Raw genomic sequence first — 6,296 nt, 5'->3', positions numbered from 1 at the left:
CGTTTCTCTGACCAGCCTAACTAGCACTTACCACCATCTACATCACATACTTATTCATGCTGTTTACTTGTCACTCTTTTCCAGTTCCTTGAGGATAGCAACTGCTCAAAGCTATTATCAGCCACATAGTAGGCACTTAATAAGTATTTGTTGAATTTAACAAATAGATGAAGAATCTAAAGGATGAGGTAACTTGCCCACATCTGCATAGGTAATAAGGGGCAGTGCAAGGGACCAACTCAGGTTCCCCACACTATGCAGGGCACCTGAAAAACCTCCCTCCAAAGCCCAGCGGCTGTTAAATGCAGCAGGCATATAGTAAACATCCTGAGTCAATGGCTTCTGTCCTCTCACTACCCAGGGGAGATGCTCACCTCGGATGCATTGGCCTGCCTCCTGCAACACCGCGTCCTGATTAGCAGAGCATCATGACCCTACAAGCAGTAGGACCCCATTACTGAGGACTCTTTGTCATATTCCAGCCCTTCCTTGAAAACCCCACCAGCCAAAAAGCATCAAATCTACCCACTGGTCTAATGCAAACAACCAGTTACAGCCTGACAGCTCTGAGGTTTTGGTCCACTTATCAAAACCGCATTGCGATGGCGTCTGCAAACTACCTCCACTTCTGGCTGAAAGGGCTGTGTGGGTTCAAGCCAAGAACTTGTTGCATGCAGAATGAAAGAGAGGGTAGAAGGGCTCCATAAAGGGGCTGCAGAGGAGGTGGAGGGGCCTTATGCCCAGAGTCACACATGCAACAGGGCATGGGGGAAATCCTATTAGGACCTGCCAACCCCACCTCTGCACCCCAATTTGGTTGAATGGTATCTTTCTTATACCTTACACTGAGATCTCTGCATTTTTTCAATTGCATGAATTAATATAAATGACACATTTAGAATAGTATCTGCCACACTGTGAGCACTGCATTTCTGTAGCCATTGCCATGATGGAATTTGATTGCTGTATTTTCTTGACAATAGCCACAAGTCCAAAAGGGTCCCTCCAGGTAAGAAATGCAAGGGCCCAATCTGCATGAGCTTTAAAAGCAGACTTTTTAAAATTTGCTGATTTAAAACAGTTCATCAGGCTGGACTGTTCTAAAAAATAAGTAAGACTGGGCTATAAGATATGGGCTGATTTATATCTCTATTAAAATGTTGGCACGATTATTCTGCACGAGATATCACAATTAGATTATTTTTATGATAGTTATGTTAATTATGCTAATGTTATATCATTTAAAATAACTATATACCTGAAACAAACAAACAAAAAAAACCTTTTTTCAAGTAAACAGGCAGATACCATGACATCCTAATGATAACCATTGTTGCTGCGAGGGAATATAGTGGACCTCGGAGGGTGGAGGGAGATACAAACGTCTCATAATCGGTGAAAGAAGTGTAATAAAACCAAATCTAAGGGCAAGTGTAATTTAGTGTTAACAACCATACCAACTGGCATCCCCTGAAGGGTGGGGGTAGGGTGGGACATGGTGTCACTCCCACCATTCAATTCAGGTCATTGCTTATTTTGAAGATAACTTCCTGGTATTAAAGACTCAGCCCCAGCATGCCTTTTGAATGAGAAAGATGATAAAAGAGAAAAATCACAGTTACGGCCTAATTATTAACATCTGGTGAAGCACAAAATGTCCACGCACTCTGGTGAAGAAGCTGATTATCTCCAAGCATGTCCCCAAGTGTCTGAAATGTGTCATTTATTTTAAAGTGAAAATGCTGTACGCCACACAGGCGACAGGCCTTTTGCTGTTTTCTTCCCTCCAGAGAGATGCCTGCAGGTTGGTGAGAGGGAGTGAAGGCTGGGTAGTGAAAAGCCAGGGCAGGCCATCCCTGCACTACAAACATCTGATTTCTGTGAACCTGCCCTTACGGACGGACAGAGGCTACTACAGCTAACAGATAAATGTGCCTGTCCCAACTTACGTACAAACTCGTCAGAGCGCCACAGACTCTAGACACATGGTGTAGAGGTGAAACCTAAGAAATTCTTTGCTGAAAGCATTTGTATGTTTTTACAAGCATGTGCTAAAAGGCAAACAAACTTAGAAACAAACTTGAGGCTTCCATAAAGGAAATAAAATAAAATACGCACAGTCTGATTTTATAGCTAGACTCTGTTCCATGTAAAGAGAGGGCAACTTGTGTGCTGGGAAGCATTCTGATTGTCATGTGTTCTGAAACTGTGATGCTGAAAAGCTCCCCCTAAGAGATCAGGCATGATGGCTCAGGCCTGTAATCCCAGCACTCCGGGAGACCAGGGCAGGTGGATTGCCTGAGCTTAAGAGTTCAAGACCAGCCTGAGCAAGAACAGGACCCCGTCTCTACTAAAAACAGAAAAATTAGCCAAGCACTGTTGTAGGCACCTGTAGTCCTAGTTAAATGGGAAGCCAAGGGAGGAGGATCTTTTGAGCCCAGGAGTTTGAGGTCGCTGTGAGCTGTGATATTACAGCACTTAGCTCCACAACAAAATGAGACTCTGTCTTTAAAGGAAAAAAAACTCCTCCTAAGAAGTGGCCTTAGGTGTAGGCCCCATCTTGCCACACAACCCCACCAGAGTGTCTTTCAGAGATAGTAGAAGCTGTTCTGGGAAAAATCATGGCTAAGCTGGGAGCTCTCTCTGTTAAGTGCATCCCTGTCGTCTTCACCACTTACTTGGCACAGATCCACTTCCTTGGCCTGGAACAAGCTAGGCTGGACATAACAAATCAAAACACAGCCAGAATCAACAGAAACTTAAAACTATGACCCATGGTCCTGCTACAATAGTGCATCTACTATTAATGCCCAAAGCCACTAAAAGCATCATAGCTTTAATGAGAACAGTAATTAGCACTGGTACAGCCATCGATGATTTCCACAGTGTTTTCCCATCCCACATCCCCTTTCATCTCCTGGGAGATTAGGGGCCTGGAAAGTGGGTTTTATGCTCTCTCCCCATTATAGGTTGCTGGCGAGGAATCTAAGAAATTAGGTGGCTGAGGCAAGAAGGAGCTCGAGCCCAGGAGTCTGAGGTTGGAGTGAGCTATGATGACACCACAGCACTCTAGCCTGGGTGACAGGGCAAGATTCTGTATCAAAAAAAAAGAAAGAAAAAAATCACTGAACTGCACACTTACAACAGATAAATTTCATGGTATGATGATATGTAAATTATACCTCTGTAAAACTAAAAATAGCTCCAACCCCCCCCCGCCCCCACACACACATACTGTGCCCACTGTTGCTGGCTAGCACTACACTCAGGAAGGCAAGACATGCAGAACTGTTTTGAAAAGACAATTTAGACAAAAGAACAGTTTACCAGGATTCTAATGATTATTATTATAGAAAAGCAGCATCTAGTCATATGCCATTTCTCATAATCTTCTTAAAATTAAATATACAGGCTCGGCGCCTATAGCTCAACCGGCTAAGGCGCCAGCCATGTACACCTAAGGTGGCGGGTTCGAATCCCCAGCCTGGACCAGCCAAACAACAATGACGGCTGCAACCAAAAAATAGCCGGGTGTTGTGGCGAGCGCCTGTGGTCCCAGCTACTTGGGAGGCGGAGGCAAGAGACTCGCTTGAGCCCAGGAGTTGGAGGTTGCTGTGAGCTGTAATGCCACGGCACTCTACCCAGGGGGACAGCTTGAGGCTCTGTCTCAAAAAAAAAAAAATTAAATATACAAAAAGAACAAAAGCAACAAAGCTCTATTTTTTGTCCAGCTGAGACAGTCAGTTCACTGCTTTTGCAGAACTCCCAGGAGTCAGGAACTTACCAGGATGAGGATGAAAGTCAAAAAGGAGGAGACAGGTAAAGACAAAGTGCGCTGAGGGAATGAAGAGTAGTTTTAAGTTTCAAATTCAATTTTAAGGATCCTAAATTATCAGCTCGTACCAGCAACAAAGTATTTTGTTTATTTGTTTTAATTTTCAGAACTCAATCCATTCATAAACCACTTCAGATTTAACCTGCTTTTAAGGAGGAAGAAAATGAATTTGAAAGTTCATCTGAAAGTTCAGAGAAGGCTGCGCACAGTGGGTCACACCTGTAATCCCAGCACTTTGGGAGGCCAAAGCTGGAGGATAGCTTGAGGCCCAGAGTTTAAGGCCAACATATTGAGACTCTCATGTCTATAAGAAATTAGCAGGGTGTGGTAGCACACGGCTGTAGACCCAGTTACTTGGGAGGCTGAGACAGGAGGAACACTTGAGCCCAGGAGTTGGGGGTTGCAGTAAGCTGTGATTACACCCTGCACTCTCACCCAAGCAACAGAGAAAACCCTGTCTCAAAAAAAAGTTCGGAGAGGATGCATCTCTGACAAGTTGGAATTCATACCAAAACAAAATAAAGGAAGCTTTAAACTCATTCAAAGCCGGAGCTATTGCTCTTGGGTTAGTAGCTTTGGTTATTGCAAAGTAAGACGTAGCATTTATTTTTTTGTTGTTTGAGACAGAGCCTCAAGCTATCCCCCTGGATAGAGTGCTGTGGCATCACAGCTCACAGCAACCTCCAACTCCTGGGCTCAAGTGAGTCTCCTGTCTCAGCCTCCCAAATAGCTAGGACCACAGGCGCCCACCACAACGCCTGGCTATTTTTTTTTTTTTTTGGTTGCAGCTGACATTGTTGTTTTGACAGGCACGGGCTGGATTCGAACCCACCACCTTAGGTGTATGTGGCTGGCACCTTAGCCACTTGAGCCACAGGTGCCGAGCCAAGACGTAGCATTTTTTCATCAGTATTCTCAGATAATCTATCAAGCAATAAATGATAATGTTAACGCTTAGATGTTGCGACAAACCTCTTATTTACAGACCTAAGTTTCCCAAATTCTGAAACTTAATAAGTTTGTTCTTTGTCACTTGAAAAACAGACAATAGGATTTTATATTTTCTGTTTTCCCAGGGCACATTCCTGAAAGGGAAAGGAGGGGAGAGAGTCTTTCTGGGCCTGGGCCACCCATTGTATCTCTGCCCACATCTTTCCAGCAGGCTTGTTACCAATAGGGTCCCCACTGCTGATTTCTTCTGCCCTCCCATCACGTTTAGTCATCCCAACAGGCCCTCACCTACACCCTACAGGTGAGGATGGACGACCCTACTGCCCTTCATAGGAGTCTGTGCTGTTATTCATCCAAATATTGTCTTCTCAAATGCAACTCCTAAGTACTTTAATTAAGGGGGAAAAAGCTGGTTAATCCCCTCTCCATTGTTCCTGTGACCTGGAAAAGTGCAGACGCAGAGTTTTCATTGCATAGATGGGAAGACAGGTTAACAAGGTGCTCTAAAGCCTTTGGTGTCCAGCAGTTAGCTCTAGAATTCTTTCCCTTTCACTGGGGGCTCTCTGGGTTGCACACAAGCATGCACACTGCAGCCAGCAGCCCCGGACTCTAATCCTGACTCTGCATCTACTGAGAAAAGTCAGAAAGTTTCTGAGCCTCAGTTTCCCCACCTAAGGAAATGAAGATAATACCTATGACTTGCATGTGGTTGTAAAGATTAAATTAAATAAAGAAAAAGTGTCCTAGACAGCATGAAACACAGGGCTAGTAGTCAATAAATGCAACTTATTGAATGTAATAAGTTATAGTAAGCTAAATGCAATATAATTAAATTACACTATTGATTCCCACAAATGCTATGAATAGAGTTTCAGTCTGGATAAGTAAAAAGCACAACTTTCTCATGAGTCTTTAGAAGAGTACTGAAAAATACTATGAAAGTCGGGCTTCACTACCACTGAAGCTCCAGTGGGAGCTACTTGCAGAATTGTAGAATCGATTCTATTTATTTACTACTGGATGGTATAGAGAAGAAAGAAAGATTGACTATAGCAGAGAGGAGGACCCGGTAGAAAGCCACTTTTCCAAGCAGGCAGCAGCAGCATGCCAAGCTAAAGTTCTCCAACTGGGACAGGTGTGGTTGTCAATAACTTCACAACAGAAAATCAGGTTCAAGTTCGTGGCCTTTCTGAGTCCTGTTCTTGACTAGGCCTCAACATAGGCCCACGTCCTTGCCAGGCCTGCATAGCCCAGTGTTTGCAAAAATCCTGCTAAATCAGTCCAGAGAGAGGCCTCTCACCCTTGCTATCTGATCCCCACTAACATTTGATCAAGTTCTTCATCTCCCAAATGACGTCCAAGCACCCTGTCCTGCCTTTAGCAAGACTCCTGTCATCCTCCACCCACCGAACCCCTCGACCTACTGCTCGGCTACTACTCCCCACTCACCATGTTGTGTTCAGAGTTGGACACACTCTCTCTTCCCTATTGCAATAATCTTGACCCCACC

General features: G+C 44.3%; 1 pseudogene; it reads left to right on the top strand.

Moving 5' to 3' along the window:
• Nucleotides 1-3,788: 3,788 nt before the first annotated feature.
• The window catches only part of LOC111727686, a 21,405-nt pseudogene continuing 18,897 nt past the window's right edge, over nucleotides 3,789-6,296 (top strand).

This window comes from Otolemur garnettii, unplaced genomic scaffold, assembly GCF_000181295.1.
Source record: "Otolemur garnettii isolate 467f Iridium unplaced genomic scaffold, OtoGar3 scaffold00118, whole genome shotgun sequence".
In the NCBI taxonomy this organism is placed as follows: domain Eukaryota; kingdom Metazoa; phylum Chordata; class Mammalia; order Primates; family Galagidae; genus Otolemur; species Otolemur garnettii.
Note: the sequence above shows the minus strand (reverse complement) of the source record. Positions and strands in the feature narration are given on the sequence as shown.